General features: G+C 27.4%; 1 long non-coding RNA gene across 1 annotated transcript; it reads left to right on the top strand.

Moving 5' to 3' along the window:
• The first annotated feature begins 657 nt into the window (after nt 1-657).
• On the top strand, nt 658-19,529 carry LOC123266683. Its single transcript, XR_006509838.1, has 3 exons — nt 658-673; nt 13,167-13,172; nt 19,394-19,529. It is a non-coding gene; the product is annotated as an uncharacterized LOC123266683 (long non-coding RNA).
• Nucleotides 19,530-20,304: the final 775 nt, after the last annotated feature.

The raw sequence follows: 20,304 nt of genomic DNA, 5'->3' as shown, positions 1-20,304 counted from the left end.
CTTATTATATGTATCTTGTTGCTTTACTCACATATAAAGTCTTTTTTCTTATGTTATTCACATTCTCTTTCTCTTTCCATGTATAACAAGAATAGCTGGTTGCTGGTGTAAGTATAAGTGTAAGTATAAGTATATTTAGCTTAGACTTATAGGTACAAGGCACCTCGTATTATATAATACACACGTGGGCTGGACTTCCGGCTGGGTAGTTCTCGTTCATTGATACTCTGAGCTCTGGTGTTAGATGTGTGGTACTTGTTCTTGTTGGTGAGTATGAGGTTTCCTTTTACTTTCTTATTCACGGGTTCACAGGATCAGAGGTAAGGATAGACGCTTCACCACGCCAAAGAAACTACTACTATATAATACTGTTGATGTTATGCTAGGGGCTGAACTCCGTGTAATGTAAATGGGGACCCTCGACAATTCTACACCATCGACACAAGAAGACTTGCGTCTTCTCAATGGAAGACTTACGTCACTAGTGTAGTCACTACTCTACAATCGTCTGTTTAAAATGAATGGAAAGGAATGAAATAGAATAGAAGCAAGGTGGACATTTTTGGTGTCTATTCTTTGCCTGGTTGACAGGTCTTATTTTGGTATTTTTTAGTATTATAAATATTGGCTTTTTTATGTTTGTTGACTAATTAAAATTTAATATTTCTTTTAGGTTTAATAAAAAGTCAAAATTTGATTAAAAATTGATTTTTAAAATATAAAATAAATAAATTATCATTAATAATTGTAACCAAAAGAATTTATAAACTAGCAACCTTGCAGTCACTATGTGACTGCCGTGACTTGTGAACTATAAATAAATAAAATATTGCTTTATTAAATAATGACTTTTGTTAAATTGCACTGTACTTTCTTAACTATTGACATTTTTAAAGATCTAAGCTCATCCCGATGTTACACTCATCAAGAGCTTTCATTTGAGTACCCACATGCATTTTGATATATTTTTCATATATACATATATATAATATATATATAAATATATGAAATATATGAAAAATTGATGTGGGTACTCAAATGAAAGGTCTCGATGAGTGTAATATCGAGATGAGCTTATATCTTTAAAAATATCATTAGCTGACAAGATAGAAAGGTCAGTTTTTAATTATTAGCATTTTTTAAGATATAAGCTCATCCCGATATTACACTCATCAAGAGCTTTCATTTGAGTACCCACATGTATTTTGACATATTTTTCATATATACATATATATAATATATATAAATATATAAAAAATTGATGTGGGTACTCAAATGAAAGGCCTCGATGAGTGTATCATCGGGGTGAGCTTATATCTTTAAAAATGTCAATAGTTCACAAGATACAAGGTCATTTCTTAATTATGTACCTAAAGATAGAGCATTTTTGAATGCAACCTAAATACTTATCATCATAAATTTATTACTAAAAAAAAACCGGTTTCATCATATGACTATCTTGAAATCAAAATTTTTCTTATTTTATTAATAATATAGATGATTTTAACAATATTAAAATTTTTGTTTTGTTTTTATTAAATATTGTTGAAATAATTTTAATTCAACAAATTATAATCGAAAATTAATTTTATTCCCTAAAAATTCTAATTTTGAGTTACAATTAAATCTTTTCTAATTTTTTATCAAATATAAAAATTCAAACACTATGTTAAAGTTTAAATTTCCCGCTCGTGATTTATTTATATTGCAAAAAAATTTTTTTTTTAATTTTTTTGTTAAAAAAATTCGCATTTAAATGTAAATAATTTTGATAAAATTGTTCTAAAATAATGAAAATTAATTATTACAAAATAATAATTGATAATTAAAATTCAAAAAAGTATTTTAGTCAGTAAAAATTCCTAAAACTTTTAAAAAAGTACTAAAATAAATAAAAAATTTTAAAATGTAAATACACAAGTCTTTACATGAAATTAGATTCCTCGGTGTATTATCGCAAATAGTATCACATATCATTATTACCAGATATGATACTATAATTACCTAAACATCCCATCAGAGGTTTCATCTCCATATCCATATTACACCATGTTCATCAATACCAAACAATCCCCTACATATGCATACAAAATATTTGTTGAGGTGATTATTTATTATTCTGATTTAGGATGCATTAAAAATAAAAATAAATGGTACTCTAAAGTGAAAACTTAAAACTCTGGAGCTTGAACAGATGGTTCTAGGTAATTGGGCATTGTCATGCTAAGAGACGACAGAAAATAATCTTTAAAATTCCTAAAGATAAAAGTAAACTGAAGCTAACATACGGCACGAGCGCTTATATTATATCTAATCCCTGTATATACTGTACTACTACATGTTCGATTCGGCGTAGATGGTTCCTCAACATTAACCATCTCCCCTTTTATTTAGTTGGTCGGCGTGGGGTGTTCCGGTGTGGCATAAATCACATCCTTGCTTGCTACCATATCCTGTCCATCCGGCTTCATGCTACACGAATAAGTGCCCTTTCAACCCCCTCACACATTGTTACACACGCACGAAACATGTCCTTTACTTATTATATATTTTGTATATAATAAATAAGAATAATAATAATAATAATTTATGAAAAAACTGTTATTGGTTGTTATAACTTTCTAATTAATTTGAATGTACAAATTTTACAGATCTATTATCTTGAAAAAAAAATTAATTGAATTCTGTATTAATTGTGAATAAATTCTACAAGATATGATGAATTTTTTAAGTGAGATTAATTTTACAATAGAAATTAATTTAGAAGGAAAATAAAGTTTAGTTTACTTAAATAACAATTTTTTTTTTATGAAACACAATCTCAAAAATTATTTTTTAATTTTTTAATTGTGAGTAAGAAATCAAATGATTAAAAATTAAAAATTAAAATTAATTTTGTTCAGTGTCGAACTTTAAAATTACAAAGTTATTTTAATAAAAACTAGCAACTCTGCATTACTATGTGACTTGTGAACGATCAATAAATAAAATTTGGCTTTTTTCAAATAATGACTTTTGTTAAATTGCACTAATTTCTTAAATATTGATATTTTTAAAGATATAAGCTCATCCCGATGTTACACTCATCAAGAGCTTTCATTTGAATACCCACATGTATTTTCATATATTTTTCATATGTACATATATGTAATATATATAAATATATGAAAAATTGATGTGGGTATTCAATGAAAGGTCTCGATAAGTGCAATATCGAGATGAGCTTATGTCTTCAAAAATATCATTAGTTGACAAGATAACAAAGTCAATTCTTAATTATTAACATTTTTAAAGATATAAGCTCATCCCGATGTTACACTCATCAAGAGCTTTCATTTGAATACCCACATGTATTTTCATATATTTTTCATATGTACATATATGTAATATATATAAATATATGAAAAATTGATGTGGGTATTCAAATGAAAGGTCTCGATGAGTGTAACTTCATGATGAGCTTGTATCTTTAAAAATTTCAATAGTCCACAAGATACAATGTCATTTCTTAATTATATATCTAGAGATAGAGCACTTTTGAGTGCAGCCTTAAATACTTTTCATTGTTAATTGACTATTGGTAAAAATGATATGAAACCTTGAAAAGGCACAACTCCAGGTTAAGAATTTTCCAACGATACCAAATTTAACCATAAAAACCCATTTTATTATTCAAATACACTGGCCACAAAATTTTGCTTATTCTCTTAATAATATAGATTAAATACAGATAATAAATTTTAAACCAATAATATTACTTCGAAAAACTACATTATTATCATTTTGAATCAAGTAAAAAATTGTTCTTGATTCGAGTAAATTTTACTTAATTCAAGAATTTTTCTGCTTTGTTCAAAAAGATAAAATTCTTCAAAATAATTTTTTTGGTTCAAAAATATTTTTTTTTTCAGCGCAAAAGCACAATTTTTTTATTAAATAATTTATATTTACTTAATTTAAAAATGATCAAATTCTTCCAAATTTTGTTTCTTGGTTTAGATTTTTTCTCTGGATTCAATTTAATTTTTTATTTTTCTAATAAAGTTATTATCAATTTGCTTTTTTTATCTTATAATAGTTTAATTATTTGAGTCCTTTGATTTTTTTTCAAATTATCATTTGCAATAAATTGAAATACTCATTGATATAAAAATTCTTCACTCAATAGTTACAACACTATTAAAAAATGTGAACAAAATAATTGAGAAGAAAGGGTGAGTGAAAAAGAACTAGATTAAATAAAAAAGGTAAAGATGAAAGGATTCGTAAGGGTGTAAGGGTGTAAGAGTGTGTTACATATGAGACAAGCAAATGCGTAAACGTGGTGCAGCGCGTGCGTGTTTTTAAATTACGCAATCGGCGGCGGGACGAGGGGCGAAAGAAAACTAAACACATGAGCATGAGGGGCATTAAATGATCGAATAGAAGGTACGAAGCCGACGGGGTAAGGAGAATAAAGGGCAGGGGGAAGTGGAAAGAAAAAGACCTTGATGGGGAGATTCTAGTTCAATATATAGAGCCAGAGGGTGACTCATCACCTGGCCTGTGCCACCAAGCCAGGAATATTATATTATATGTGTGCCGAGGATACCCGATTGCATTGGCTCGTACTAAAAAGTAAAGGGGCAGGTGATGAGGAGTTTTGGTCACGAGCGAACCAGGCGGGGGGTGTTACGACGGGAATTTGATTCCCCTTTCGGGTTATAAGGGATGCATAGGGCTTTTTAAGAAATCATACGGGGTAAGTCGTGTTTGTGTGCGTGTACAAGCCAAAGGAAAAGGGACAGGGGGATAACAAAAAAAAACTATGCGTGATAGCTACTATCCGTGTCACGACGCTTTTAAGTATCGCCTCGCTCAAATTACCGGGCTAACTATCGATTCTATTCGGGTCCTTTTTTTATTTATGAGTCGAATATTTCGATAATTCTTGATTCATCAGATTAGTGTGAGGCTTTTTTGGTTAATTAAGTATTGAGTGGGTGGGAAATTCTTTCAGGCACATGTTTTTTTTTTTTTAGTTTTTAGAAAAAAGATTGATTGATTGATTGATTTATGGCATGATTTTTACGCTGAGAAATAAAATTTTTTTCAGAAAATTATTTTTGATACACGAATGTATAATTTGGAAAATTATCGAGAATAATACTGAACAAAAATTGATTCTAGAGAAAAATTCTTAAATAAAAAAAAAATAATTTTGAAGATCTTCGTTATCTTAATTTAATAAAAAAAATTCTTAATCTGAAGCGAGCGAAATTTTTTGACATTTTCTTGTCGATGAATTGATCAAAATAGTTTTAATTAATGTTTATTATTAAGAGAATAAGCAAAATTTTGTTTCCAGGATATTCATATGATAAAATCGGTTTTGTTAGTGAAATTTAAAGTCATTGCAAAGGTTTTGACGTGAATTTGTGTCTTTTCAAGGTTTCATATCATTCTCACCGATGGTCAATTTATTATAATAAGTATTTAGGCTGCATTCAAAAATGCTCTGTCTTTAGATACATAATTAAGAAATGACCTTGTATCTTGTGAACTATTGACATTTTTAAAGATATAAATTCACCCCGACATTACACTCATCGAGACCTGTCATTTGAGTACCCACATCAATTTTTCATATATTTTATATATTTATATATATTAATATATGAAAAATATATCAAAAGGCATGTGGGTACTCAAATGAAAGCTTTTGATGAGTATAACATCGGGATCAGCTTATATCTTTAACAATGTCAATATTTAAAATGTACAGTGCAATTTAACAAAAATCATTATTTACTAAATCAAAATTGTATTTATTTATAGTTCTCAAGTTACGGCTAGTAAAAATAGAGCAATTTCTGTATGCTTGATAATTTTCGATTTAGAAACTAATATAATTGAAATGGTTGATTTTAATTTATTATTGAGGAAAGAAATTATTATTCTTATCTGGACAATAATTTTTCTTTCTTTCAGTGTATAGTCTCAGAAAAATTTAATTATTAAATTTTTTATCGGAAAACTTTTATTATTTTTAAAAAAAGAAGTATTTAAAAATTTTATTTATTCAAAGTGCCCGTTGATATTCTAATTATTGGATGTATTTTGTACAAATAAATTATTTAAGACACAAATTTTCACCGAAATAAAAAATTTAATTACTTCTCATTTCGATAATTAACAAAAAACGAAAGGATTAATTTGGAGCATAATTAAGAAATGAAAATTTTTTAACTCCTGCATTAAATAATTGGCTAAAATATCAAAAAAGTTTGATAAAGATCAACGACAGTTGAAAACCAACCCCATCCACTGATCGATGTTGTTATACCTGTGGTCACATCGCGATCAACCACAACCGAATACGAACGCGAGCTTCTATTTTTATACATTACGCGTTGTCGCATAAACCTCGACATGTCTGATAGTTTATTGTGTGTTAGTACGCCGGTGTATGTCATATTATATGTAACATTATTATTATTTTTTTATATCTACCATAATAGCTCCGAAGTAACTTCCGACGGTGGACATTCTCAATTAAATCGATCGGCATCATCAGCCAGGTGCTACATCCGATTCAATTTTTCACTAAATTATTCCTTACCCTCTTCTCTACACCCCCTATTAATATTTTTTTTTTAACGATATTCATACTTAGTAAGTAGTATAAATACAATCACTTACATGTAAAATTGTTAATAAAATTTTTAAAAAACGAGATTTTAATTTTATCAAAACTTGCATTGGCACGCTTTGCTATGAAACCTAAATAACATATTGTAAACTTTCTATGTTCTTTCTTCTTTAAAAAAACGCCATATGGTCTTTTTATATGACATATATTATTTATATATCATTTTATCAAAGCTATGATTAATCGACATCCCCTCTAATTAATGGAGTATCTATATGATTTTTTTAATTGATTAAATAATTGCATATTTCAACAATACACTGAAGGAAAAATTAATTTTTTATTAAAATTAAAAATTTTGCAGACAAAATAATGTAAAATTTTAGATAAAATAATTTTTTTATACTTTATTATTTATTAGAAAAAAAAATTTTATTTTGAAAAGGAATTTTTGAAGTTATTAAATGATGATTGATAAATATTTAATAAATAATTGACTGTAAATAATTAAAATAAAAAGTGAAGAGAAGAATCAAGACCTAAAGAATCGATTGATCCAAAAATAAATATTAATAAATACAAAAATAAAAATGACAATTACTGGATAGACTTTCAAATTACTATTGAAGTTCGTATGTGTAATCGATTACACATTAAACGAAGGGTATACTTAATGAACAAAACTTATTTTAGTCTTGAGTCCAGTGATTAAGGAGCGATTTTATGAAAGCAAAGAAAAAGTTTGTAAATTACGCAAAAATACTACTTGCGATAATAATTTAAAGTTTAAAGTAAATGTTAAAAGTATCAATAGAAAGAGAGCTTTTACTTTTTGCGAGATGGACAAACGGAAGAAAATGTCGCTCGATATTTAATTTCAGTGTCCAATGAGGACAACGGAAGGACAAAACCGGTGACATTTCGTGTGTATAATACGTATTATATTTTACTTTTTACTCCGTCACTCTGGAGCTCGAATTGTTGTCATTAAAAATTTGTTTTCGACAAATATAGAACGCGTTTAATTGGTAATTTAATAAATACAAGCTTTAATTATTTATTTTCAGGTTATTTGTAAATTTATGAATTGTTCATAATTATTAATAAATGTTGTTTCAGCAAACCGCGGAATATTTATAACAGATTGTTGGGAAATATTTAACGAAGTTTATTTTGCTCTTTATAAAATTTGCTGACAATATTGGAGTTTTGTTATTAATCACCTCGTCAATATTGAACATTGCCAACGAGATACAACACAGTACAATTTTTTTTTTATAATTAAAAGTCTAATTTAATATCATAATTTTCACTAACAATTTTTTCTATACACTGAAAAAAATTATTTAACCAAGAAAATTATTTTTTTGTGTTTATTATTATATTCATTTCTATACATGTTTATATTTATAATCTAATATCGTACAAGTCTGAAACTAAACAATCAAATTAATTAATGAGAAATTTTTAGGAAATACATTTACACGCTTGATGGTGTAAAATTTAGGATTCACAGCGTTCAAATTTAACACAACACTTAGTGCGATTTTCACACCGTCCGTGTTAAAAATTTTTACACCGAATCATTTACACCACACCGAGTCTAAAAAATTTTTTACAGTGTATTATTAGGCATCATCACTATAATATTATGGGAATGGTTCCCATAATATTATAGGAATGGTTCCTATAATATTATAGGAATGGTTTCTGTAATATTATAGAAACTATTCCTATATATTATGGGAATCATGCCGATATTACAGTTATAATTATAGATATCGTTCCTATAATTATAGGAACCATTCCCATAATTATAGTAAAATTTCCCAAAAATTATGGGTACAATTCCCATAATTTAAGTAATCGCTCCTAAAATGGTATAGGAAAACATTTCATTAAAATTATAGGAATGATTTCCATATTTTTCTCTCCATGCATGTATAGGTAAACTTTTTTTTTTAATCTATTTATCTAGCTAGAATTTTAAATATTCTTCTTCAAGCTGAACTAAAGTAATTCAACTTATTTAACACACTAATATCGTTCCTATAGACAAGTGATTGAATATTCAATTTATAGGGAATCTGGCGTACAATCTGTCCGGGTTGTTGGGACGTACTTTACGACAACAAATAGAGTTTCTATACGCGTACATAATATAATAATAAAATATAAACCAGAGAGAGTAGTTGAGTTGTAAGAGTTCGGGAGAGAAAACGTTTAAGAGCCACTTTCGATGCAAATTCATTGTACCCCCGTTCCCGTGTTCAGCTCTCAACGAGAATGGGGGATAGGTATAGTCCTCTTCCCTATTTCGCAACATCTACGACGTCCTCGAGAAGACTCTGGCCAATTTATTCTCACGTTAGCTACCTCGGAAAATTTTAAGACCGCTCCTTCTCCTTACCTTCATAAATAATCTCTCAGGTATTTTATAAAATAGACCAAGTCTGAATTTTAAGAATGAATAGCGGAATAGTTAAGTGAATAATGAATTTCGCGGTATTAGCAACCAAAGATTCTCGGAATTACCCGAATAGAAGTTAATTATTTTTTAATATCCCGGCTTACTGGTGAGCACGAGTTGGATGGAACTACGGGGGATAATGGACCATAGCGAGTATTAAAGTTGAGGGTAAGAGAGAAAACCAAGTTATTCATGAACCTGTTGAAGCGCTCGAGATGCGTTTAGGGATGAAGGAGACTCGACTGCCTCGACAGTGGATATAAGGGTAGTTAGCGCCCTACGCCATTCAGGGGAACGAAATCACTACAACGACCAAGGACTCGTGAAATTACCCTCTTTAAAATACTTGTCTATTTTATAAAGTTTATAAAATTATTACCGGTTATTTTATTGGTGTAATCACCATATTTTATTATTTTACGATGTAGCCATAGTTGAAATAAATAATTTTATATGTTTGTAAATTACTAACAGTTCATTTTAATTTTTGTTTAAATCATTTTCATACACTGAAAAAAATTACCTTGATTTAAAAGAACTAGCAAACTTACAGTCACTATAAATAGCTTGTGAGCCATAAATAACTAAAATTTTGCTTTATTAAATAATGACTTTTTGTTAAATTGCACTGTACTTTCTTAACTATTGACATTTTTTAAGATATAAGCTTATCTCGATGTTACACTCATCTAGAGCTATCATTTGAGTACCCACATGCATTTTGATATATTTTTCATATATACATATATATAATATATATAAATATACAAAATATTGATGTGGGTACTCAAATAAAAGGTCTTGATAAGTGCAACATCGGGATGAGTTTATATCTTTAAAAATGTCAATAGGTCACGAGATACAAGGTCATTTCTTAATTATATATCTAGAGATAGAGCATTTTCGAATGCAGCCTAAATACTTATCATCATAAATTGACTATTGGTGAGAATGATATGAAACCATGAAAAGGCACAACTCCAGGTCAAGACTTTTCCAACGATACTAAATTTAACCATGAAAACCCATTTTATCATATAAATACACTGGCCACAAAATTTTGCTTATTCTCTTAATAATACACTGATAGAAAGATTTATTTGGATAAAAAAATATTTGTTGATAGTTAACAAATCATTTATTGAAGATTATTTTTTAATATTTAATAAATATTTCTTAGTATTTAAAATGATTTGTTTGTATTTAATAAATCTGATATTCATTTATTAAATATTAATAAATCTTTTTAAATACCAAGAAATATTTGTTAAGGACTAAAAAGTGGTCTCTAATAAATGATTTGTTAAATATTAACAAATATTTTTAACTATAAACAAATCCTTCTATCAGTGTATGGATTACATTGAACCAAAAAAATTCTTTTTAAAATTGTCTTTAATCAAATAAAAATTTTTTTGAATCAACAAAATTTTTTTGAGTAAATTTTAAATGATTCAAGAGTTTTTTGTCTTCATTCAAGGAAACTAAACTTAACAAATTTTTTTTTGGTTTAAAAATTTTTCTCTCGAGTATTCTATTTTAAAAAAATAGTGATTGCATAAATTTTTTATCTATTTTTTTTTCGGTATATTATTGCAAGTAATATTGGAATTCAAAAAAATTGAGGGAAACAAATAATCGAATGCACGAAAAGTAACTTCTTATCATTTGGTATCAGTAAAAAAAATATAATTGCCCATCAGATAAATACTTATATTCCAAGGTATTTATTTTTTAGTACAGTTCGAAATAACAGTATCGATTAGCTAATAGACTAAGTAGTGAAACTATTTCCGCACTCACTTTCATGTATCATTGCGTGTACACGCAATATTCTGTGTAAAGTTGGAGTCCCCTTTTATCTACACTCAAAACACACTCACACTCACACATATAAACAAACATCTACATATGAATATATATACATAATGTATAGATATAAAGGTAAACGCCGACGCCAAGTGAGTCAGTCCGACGACTGACGACGTCGGTGCGGTGGCGTCTAGACACTCTACGTCGCCCACCCATCGACATTTGACGACCATTTGCCTGCACTGGTGCCCTTGCGACCCTTCACATTATTACATCCATGCACACATCCACTTATAATCACCGGTAATCTCCGATAATTAATTTACTCCCTCATACGCGGTAATTACTCGGATGATAATTAACTCAATAATCATTAATCCACGTCTTAAGAAAAGCGTTAATATTTTTACATCTCGATAAGAATGTGATAACGTTATCTTAAGGAATAAGTAATACGTCAAAGCGGACAAAAAAAATTATAATAATAATAACTAGCAACCTTGCAGTCACTATGTGACTGATGTGACTTGTGAAATATAAATAAATCAAATTTTGCTTTATTGAATAATAACTTTTGTTAAATTGCATTGTACTTTCTTAAATATTGACGTTTTTAAAGATATAAGCTCATCTCGATGTTACACTTATCAAGAGCTTTCATTTGAGTACCCACATGCATTTTGATATATTTTTCATATATAAATATATATAATATATATAAATATATGAAAAGTTTATGTGGATACTTAAATGAAAGGTCTTGATGAGTGTAATATAGAAATGAGTTTATATCTTCAAAAATATCATTAGTTGACAAGATAGCAAGGTTAATTCTTAATTATTGACATTTTTTAAAATATAAGCTCATCCCGATGTTACACTTATCAAGAGCTTTTATTTGAGTACCCACATGCATTTTGATATATTTTTCATATATAAATATATGAAATATATTCATATTATATATATATATATATATATATATATATATATATATATATATGCTATATATATATATATATATATATTATATATAAATATATGAAATATATAAAAAATTGATGTGGGTAGTCAAATGAAAGATCTCGATGAGTGTAATATAGAGATGAGCTTATATCGTCAAAAATATCATTAGTTGACAAGATCACAGCAAAACCGAAGTGCGTTATTTTAATACACATGAAGTGTGTTCCATATTTAACGCCGGAAACGAACTATACTTTTTTGTAGTCACTTTTTACACGTTTTATGGTGTTTTAAAATTCTATAGTTTGCTTATGCCGTCAAAGCATAGTTCACACTTGATGTGTGTTAAAATAACACACTTGGTTTTGGAGTGATAGCAAAGTCAGGTCTTAATTATTGACATTTTTTAAGATATAAGCTTATCTCGATGTTACACTCATCTAGAGCTTTCATTTGAGTACCCATATGCATTTTGATATATTTTTCATATATACATATATATAATATATATGAATATATGAAAAATTGATGTGGGTACTCAAATGAAAGGTCTTGATGAGGGTAACATCGGAATGAGCTTATATTTTTAAAAATGTCAATAGTTCACAAGATACAAGGTCATTTCTTAATTATGTATCTAGAAATAGAGTATTTTTGAATTCAGCCTAAATACTTATCATTATAAATTGATTATTGGTGAGAATAATATGAAACCATGAAAAGGAACAACTCCAGGTCAAAACTTTTCCAACGATGCCAAATTTAACTATAAAAACCCATTTTATCATATAAATACTCTAGCCACAAAATTTTGCTTATTCTCTTCATAATATAGATAAGGATTATATTTTTAAAAAAAAACGTTAAATTCAAAAAATTAAGAAGGCTTTAATACAAAAAAATTGATATAAATTATTATCATTATGATAATGATAATAATATAATACCGATGATTGAGAGGTCTCAAAGTGTCACGCTGCGGCAAGGTATAAGGGTGAACGTATGCACCTTTCGATAATGTGTAAGACACACCTGTCTCGCTAAGAACCCCTGCAGGACATACAACGTACATAGGTAAAGGCAAAGGTATAGGTAAATAATAAGCACAGTTATTATCATCCAGCTTTCATGTTCCGGCTTGTCTGACTATTAAAGACTCGTTCCTACTGCTACGTTTGAATTTCCTCTTTAAACTATTTTTATCCATATATTCGTGCAACTTATATATTATTTATCCACCCTCATCTTTTTCAATAAATATTAAAACTTTTTTTCCTTACTTCACAGTACTTTGTTTTTATTCAAGCTTAGAGTTTCAAACTCGTTTTCTTCGCGGTAAAAGAATTTTTTATGCTTTGTTTACGGGAATTATCTAGTGGAATATTCATTGAAGAAATAGTGCTGAATGCATATTTTATATTTATCAAAGTTACCGAAGAATAAAATAATAAAATAAATTACAAATTTTTTACTCACTATCGTAGAAAAATTCATCATTTTGTTAAATAGTAAAGAAAAAAAAAGAATGATTGAAAATGTGTTTAATTATTTTCTACGTAGCTGTCATTAGTAAGTATGATAAGACACTTTTTATATTTTTTTAGGCCGATTGATACCTAAAATTCTTCACAAGTCGGATAATTAAAATGAGTAATAATTTTTACAAAAATGATGAATCAGTATTCCCTAAAAATGTTTGCACATGTAAAATGTAAATAAATGAGAGATTAAATGAATGGAGAAAAAATGTCCAGTCTAGACTGGCTCCATGCATGACACACTAGCGTTAAGTGTCGCGTCACATATATTATATTTTAGTTGAGCTAAAACGTAGCATGACTCAAAAAAAGATACACCTATTGCTATCCCAGTTGTCAAATACTTCGCTGTGACTCACTGATGATCTAATGTTTTATTAAATTTAAAAATTAGTCTCATATAACTCCAAAATTTTTACTTTCCCTCTTGAAAAATAATTAAAGCTTTTAATTTTTGACTTTCAAATTTTTTAACGAAGTACCTGAAGACATAAAAATTTTTTATGCTTTAAAAATTACTTTGAATGCCGCGAAAAAAATTAAAATTGAATAGTGGTTCAAAAAAAATTGCAATTTAAAAATTTTAAGAGGAAATTTCTCCAAATTTAGAGTTCAAAAATTAATTAATGAATTTTTGAGCTCAAAAATTAATTAATGAATTTTTGAGTGTCTTAAAATTAAAAATTACAAAAAGTTTCAGGCATTTTTATAAATAAAAAAATTTTTTCTTTACTTAAAATATAAAAATATAAAAAATGAATTATTTTTCCGAACAATTGCAATTGAAATAAAAAGTACAAATTAAAACGACTTAGAGAATAATCAGCCTTATTTTATCTAACAAGACAACTGTCTGCAAGCCAAAATTACTAGGTAATAAAATTAAAAAAAAAAAACTTTATTATAAGGTACAAATAAACATAACTGTCGAACAATTAGAGTAACAATAGTTGCGTACACAGCTGTAAAATAAATAAATAAAATAAAGAACATGGCAACGCAATAGGAAGTATGTAACAATGATGTCCAAATGCCGCCATATAAGTATTCCCACAATCTACAATTCAGACAAACGTAAACGGTTTGTACTTATACTATTAAAAGCATCGCCGGGGTTTAATTTATTTTACTCTGGCCAGGGGTTCTTTCATTATTATCTGTCTTCCATTCTATGCCTATGTCTATGTCTATACCAATACTACGGACGCCAACGCTAAGCCAAACGGACAAAAACCGTCTCGATATAGAGTGTAAAGCATTATAGATCTACATATGTATTTACATTCACGATTTACGTTTGCTCTACTCGATCGGGCAACGAGCAACCCTTGGTCTTGACGACAATGAGTCTATCGTATTATTGGGGGCGCGATCGGTTTATGGTACACCAAAAATTTTCTATTTATTTTTTAGTAGACAAAACAACTCATTAAAATTTAGACCCGTGGGAAAATTAGACATTTTACAATAATTATGATAATAATTATGTATCCGATAGCTTAATTTAAGAAATAAATACTTGACATTCAATTGAAGGGACCCAAGTTCGATTCCTGGCTTGTTCCGTCCCAATATTTTTTCAAAGTTCTACTTCTCAGTGAATTTACATTGTAAAATATAATTTTTAATCCAAAAAATCACTAAAAAGGACAAAAATTGTTGCCAAAGAAAATGTAATTAAAATTATTAATAAAATAAAATCATCAAATTAAAGAATTAAGATGGCTTTAGTTTGGCCGCATGACGTGAATAAGTAGATTTTTTAAACGAATATGAAGAAATAAATATTATAAAGACCCAAAATACATTTAAAAAATTTTTTTCAAATTGTCAATATAGGAATTAACTGAAAAAATGATTAAAATTCAACAAAAATGACCTTAAATTAAAAATAATTACTTAAAGATTAATATTAAAAAAATTTACATTACAAAATTTTATTTTTAATTTAAAAAATTACTATAAAGGACAAAAATTATTGTTAAAAAAATTTAATTAAAATTATTAATAAAATAAAATCATCAAATTAAAAAATTAAGAAGGCTTTAGTATTGAAAAAAGCACTTTTTGATCACATAACGTGAATAAATAAATTTTTTAAACGAATATGAAGAAAAAAATATTATAAAGGCCCAAAATACACTAAAAAAATTTTTTTAAATTGTCAATCTTAGAATTAATTGAAAAAATTATTAAAATTCAACAAAAATTACCTTAAATTAAAAATAACTACCTAAAGATTGATATTAAAAAAATTTACTTTATAAAATTTTATTTTTAATTTAATAAAACACTATAAAGGGCAAAAATTGTTGCCAAAAAAATGTAATTAAAATTATTAATAAAATAATATCGTCAAATTAAAGAATTAAGAAGACTTTAGTATTAAAAAAAGCACCGTTTGGCCACATGAATTAAATAAGTAGATTTTTTAAATGAATATGAAGAAAAAAATATTATAAAGGTCCAAAATAAATTAAAAAAATTTTTTCAAATTGTCAGTTACGGAATTAATTGAAAAACTTATTAAAATTCAACAAAAATTAGCTTAAATTAGGAAGAATAATTAAAATATCAAAAAAATTTACCAATTTTGTGTATAATAAATACCAATTATAAATACAATTATATGTTTTGAGAGTCTCAATTGGTGATTCACCGCGACATTACTCAGCGATATGGCTCTTCGTCCTTGTCATTGGTCCCAGGTTACACGCGGTGTTACCGATAACTATTTAGTGATTCTCGTTATGTTACATTAGTTACAAACTACCCTTACTAAAACTAAAACTAAAAATAATACACTATACACAAATAGACGGTAATCATGTGTGTGTATTCGCGTATTACACCCTTTGTTGTAGAGTAGACAAGCAGAGTGCAGGTGCGGCCAATTTTACACCCCCTAGTCGGTACTGTTTTCTATACTTTACGTATTGTGTCTGTCAGTACTTTGTTTAATATTCTCACAATTAAATGTTTCATAACATTTCGCTTTTTCCACTTGTTCAAATATTTATTGCGGGGCGAACCAGCACTTAGTACTTGGTCCCTCGTTTTATTTTTACCTTTAGTTTTTAATAACTTTTTTACTCGGGCCGGCCAGAGCTTAGGGTTGTAGCCTATTATTGAGAGAGATTACTATCGATTGAAACAAATTTTTTTAGATTACGAAAGACCGTTAGACCTCGGACACCCGTTTTATCAGTCTTCGGTGTCTATTTGACCGTTGCAACGGTTTTTTTTTATTGAACTGTTGGATTTTTTGGGAATTTTTTTTATCATACAGTTTAATATTATTTTTTTTTTAATTACTAAATGTTTAATTAAATTTTTTAATTTATTTTGAGCTGAAGAAAAATTTTTCTACTGATAAAAAATTGCTTTTTTTAAGGAATTAATTAATTAATTGAATTAAATTCCATTTAAAAATTAATTCATTAATTTTAATTAATTCATTAATTTTAATTAATTCATTAATTTTAATTAATTCATTAATTTTAATTAATTCATTAATTTTAATTTAATTCATTAATTTTGATTAGTTCATTAATTTTAATTAATTCATTAATTTTAATTAATTAATTAATTTTTAAAAGGAATTTTTAACTTGAAACAAAAAAAATCTGTCTCAAAAAATTTTTCTGCTTTATTTAAGACAATAAATTTTTTCAAAATAATTTTTTAAAATTAAATTTATGTAAATAAATTCAAATTAAAAATTTTTTTTAAATTATAAAAATGAACTTTTAATATTTTAGGAACTATTAATATTATAAAAAAAAATTTTAGCGATAAAACTAAGCGATAAAATAATTTACCCGGGTATGGTATTCAAAACGAGTCCAACAAAGCACGTATAAATAGGAGAATCTCAGTGGGAGATATGAAGTTTAAATATAGTCTGCAAGATACAAGATACAAAATACGGCCGAGATACTAAAATTGTGGTAGATATAGTTAAACCAAATAACAATAATGATAATAACAATAATAGAGACTCGAAATTCGTTAGCGTCTTATTTAACAAACATTCTGAAATGTGAAACGTTAAATGTGTACATCACTCCCCAGACTACTTTGACACCTTTCTTGATGCAGAATATTCTGTCAGCGGCACGTGCTCATTAGACAACTCCACTCCAATGGCCAGACCATTGTGTTCTTCGTCGTATTATACCAAGTTCATTTTAATCGCGGAATTTAGACAATACCCTATCCGACATTCAGAAAAACAAAAATATAAACAATTGATTTTTTAGTTTTTTTTTTTCTATTATATTAAAAAATTTAGTAACTGTTCATTAATAAATTAATTAATTTAATTAGAATTTATGTTTATCAAGCTTGAACAATTTTATATATTTTTTGATAAAAAAAACTTGTAAAGTTATGCAATCAAAACACCATAATAATAATAAAATATATTTTTTAATAAAAGATTTTTTCTTTTAGTTTTTTAAGGAGTTTTTAATAGTTTTTTGGTTTTACAAATTTTTTCAATAAGATTTTTTCATTAAATTATCAATAATAGATCTGAAAATAACGAAATAATTCTTTTTATTTAAATTAATTTATTTATTTAAAAAGTACTCAAATAATATTGTAATTTAAAATATTTAAAAAATTATTAAGCTAAAATTTTCTAATTTATAATTTATAATTCTCTAAAGATTGCTATTAATTGTTATTTATTTAATTTTATGATTTAAAAAAAAAAGAAAATACTAATTAAAAGTTAAATAATAAAGCTTATAAAATATAAAAAAAATTTTTTTCGAATAAACGTATTAATTAAAAATAGAAAATTCTAACAATGTTGACTAGCGATATACATCGGTAGTTTATATTTACTTGAAATAACTTCATTACCCATGCATAGACTGAACTAGTTGCAGTACAAATTCGGGATGATTCGGTTCCAAGCGCAGAAACATATAAAGTCAGGAGAAGTAGAGTGTCGGGCGTTATAACCTTATTACGCGTTCACGGAGAGCTTATTTGCAGAAGGTAGTCTATTCCAGCAAGTATAACTATAACTATATATATCTGAAACTCTGAATCCAACTCGAGAGCGATCCATGAATGCCCTTTTCTCTTATTGGCTGGGCTGGATCATCCGCATCTGTGTATCCATTCTGTGAAAGCTCTCGGCTCGAATAGAACCGGTACGGTAATTCGAGGTACACCCGTTAATTACTGTATTCACGGCGACACCGTTGAAGGGGTTATGCCCCGAGCTCGCGTCTGAATAGCGAAGCTAATACTGCGGACTAATTCGTTTATGGGAACGCTCAAAGCTCAAAGTGGATGAGTTTGTTTTAAGATCACTCTTCACAACACTTGTCTCTTTCTCTTTCTCTTTGTTTATCAAAAACGGTATTTGTAATCACATTTTTAACTTTTACAGGTCACTTCGTTAACTTTATTCCGAGCGAGTGCTAACTAATAACAATATCTCAATCAGAACCTCGATGCACTGACTTTAATATTTTATTTTATTAATTTAATTTAAGAAGCTTTATTAATTTTTAATAAATTATTTTTTTACAATTTAGTAAATATTAATAATCATTGTTTTAAGCTCTCAAATTAAAAGTACACTGAAAAAAAAGTTAATTTGAATTAAGAGAAAAATTCTTGAACCAAGAAAATAATTTTGAAGAATTTCACTGTCTTGAATCAAGACGAAAAATACTTGAATTAAGTAAAATTTACTTAAATCAAGAAAAATTTCTTAGTTTAAGAATTTTTATACTCAAATCAAGAAAATGAAATTCTTCAAAATTATTTACTTGATTCAAGTAAATTTTTTTTCTGTGTAAGCGTAAAAATTCTAATTTGAAACTTTTTGTAACCTTGCAATCACTATGTGACTGTCGTGACTTGTGAGCTATAAAGAAATAAAATTTTGCTTTGTTAAATAATGCACGGAGAAAAAAAACAAGACTGATTACTATTTTGTGTAGTACTCAGTACTGCTTTGGAAGAAAATGAGGTTAGAATGTTTGGGACAGTAGAGAGCGCTACATAAAAACTACTGACTATTGTCTGCACACTACTGAGTCGTGTTCTGGCACTAACCAGTCGTGTTTCGTGCAGCACTCACTACTGACTATGAACATTTTTCTAATATTTGTACGAAACAGTACACAGTAAAAAATTTTGCGTCATTGCGTCATTTTGTGTTAAAAATTTTTGTGTTAAATATTTAACACTTTTATGTGTAAATTTAACATTAATTGTGTTAAATTAACACAGAAAAATGTTAAATTAACACAAAAAAGTGTTAAATATTTAACATAAAAATTTTTAACACAAAATTTTTTGACGCAATGACGCAAAATTTTTTACTGTGTAATCATTGCTGTTTTATTTTCTCCATGTGACTTTTGTTAAATTGCACTGTACTTTCTTAACTATTGACGTTATTAAAGATAAAAGCTCATCCCGATGTTACACTCATGTAGAGCTTTCATTTGAGTACCCACATGCATTTTGATATATTTTTCATATATACATATATATAAAATATATAAATATATGAAAAATTGATGTGGGTACTCAAATGAAAGATCTCGATGAGTATAACATCAAGATGAGCTTATATCTTCAAAAATATCATTAGTTGACAAAATAGTAAAGTCAGTTTTTAATTATTGACATTTTTTAAGATATAAGCCCATCTCGATGTTACACTCATCAAGAGCTTTCATTTGAGTACCTACATGCATTTTGATATATTTTTCATATTTACATATACATATTATATATATATAAATATATGAAAAATTGATGTGGGTACTCAAATGAAAGGTATCGATAAGTAAAACATCGGAATGAGCTTATATCTTCAAAAATGTCAATAGTTCACAAGATACAAGGTC

This window comes from Cotesia glomerata, linkage group LG1 (genome assembly GCF_020080835.1).
Source record: "Cotesia glomerata isolate CgM1 linkage group LG1, MPM_Cglom_v2.3, whole genome shotgun sequence".
Lineage (NCBI taxonomy): Eukaryota > Metazoa > Arthropoda > Insecta > Hymenoptera > Braconidae > Cotesia > Cotesia glomerata.
Note: the sequence above shows the minus strand (reverse complement) of the source record. Positions and strands in the feature narration are given on the sequence as shown.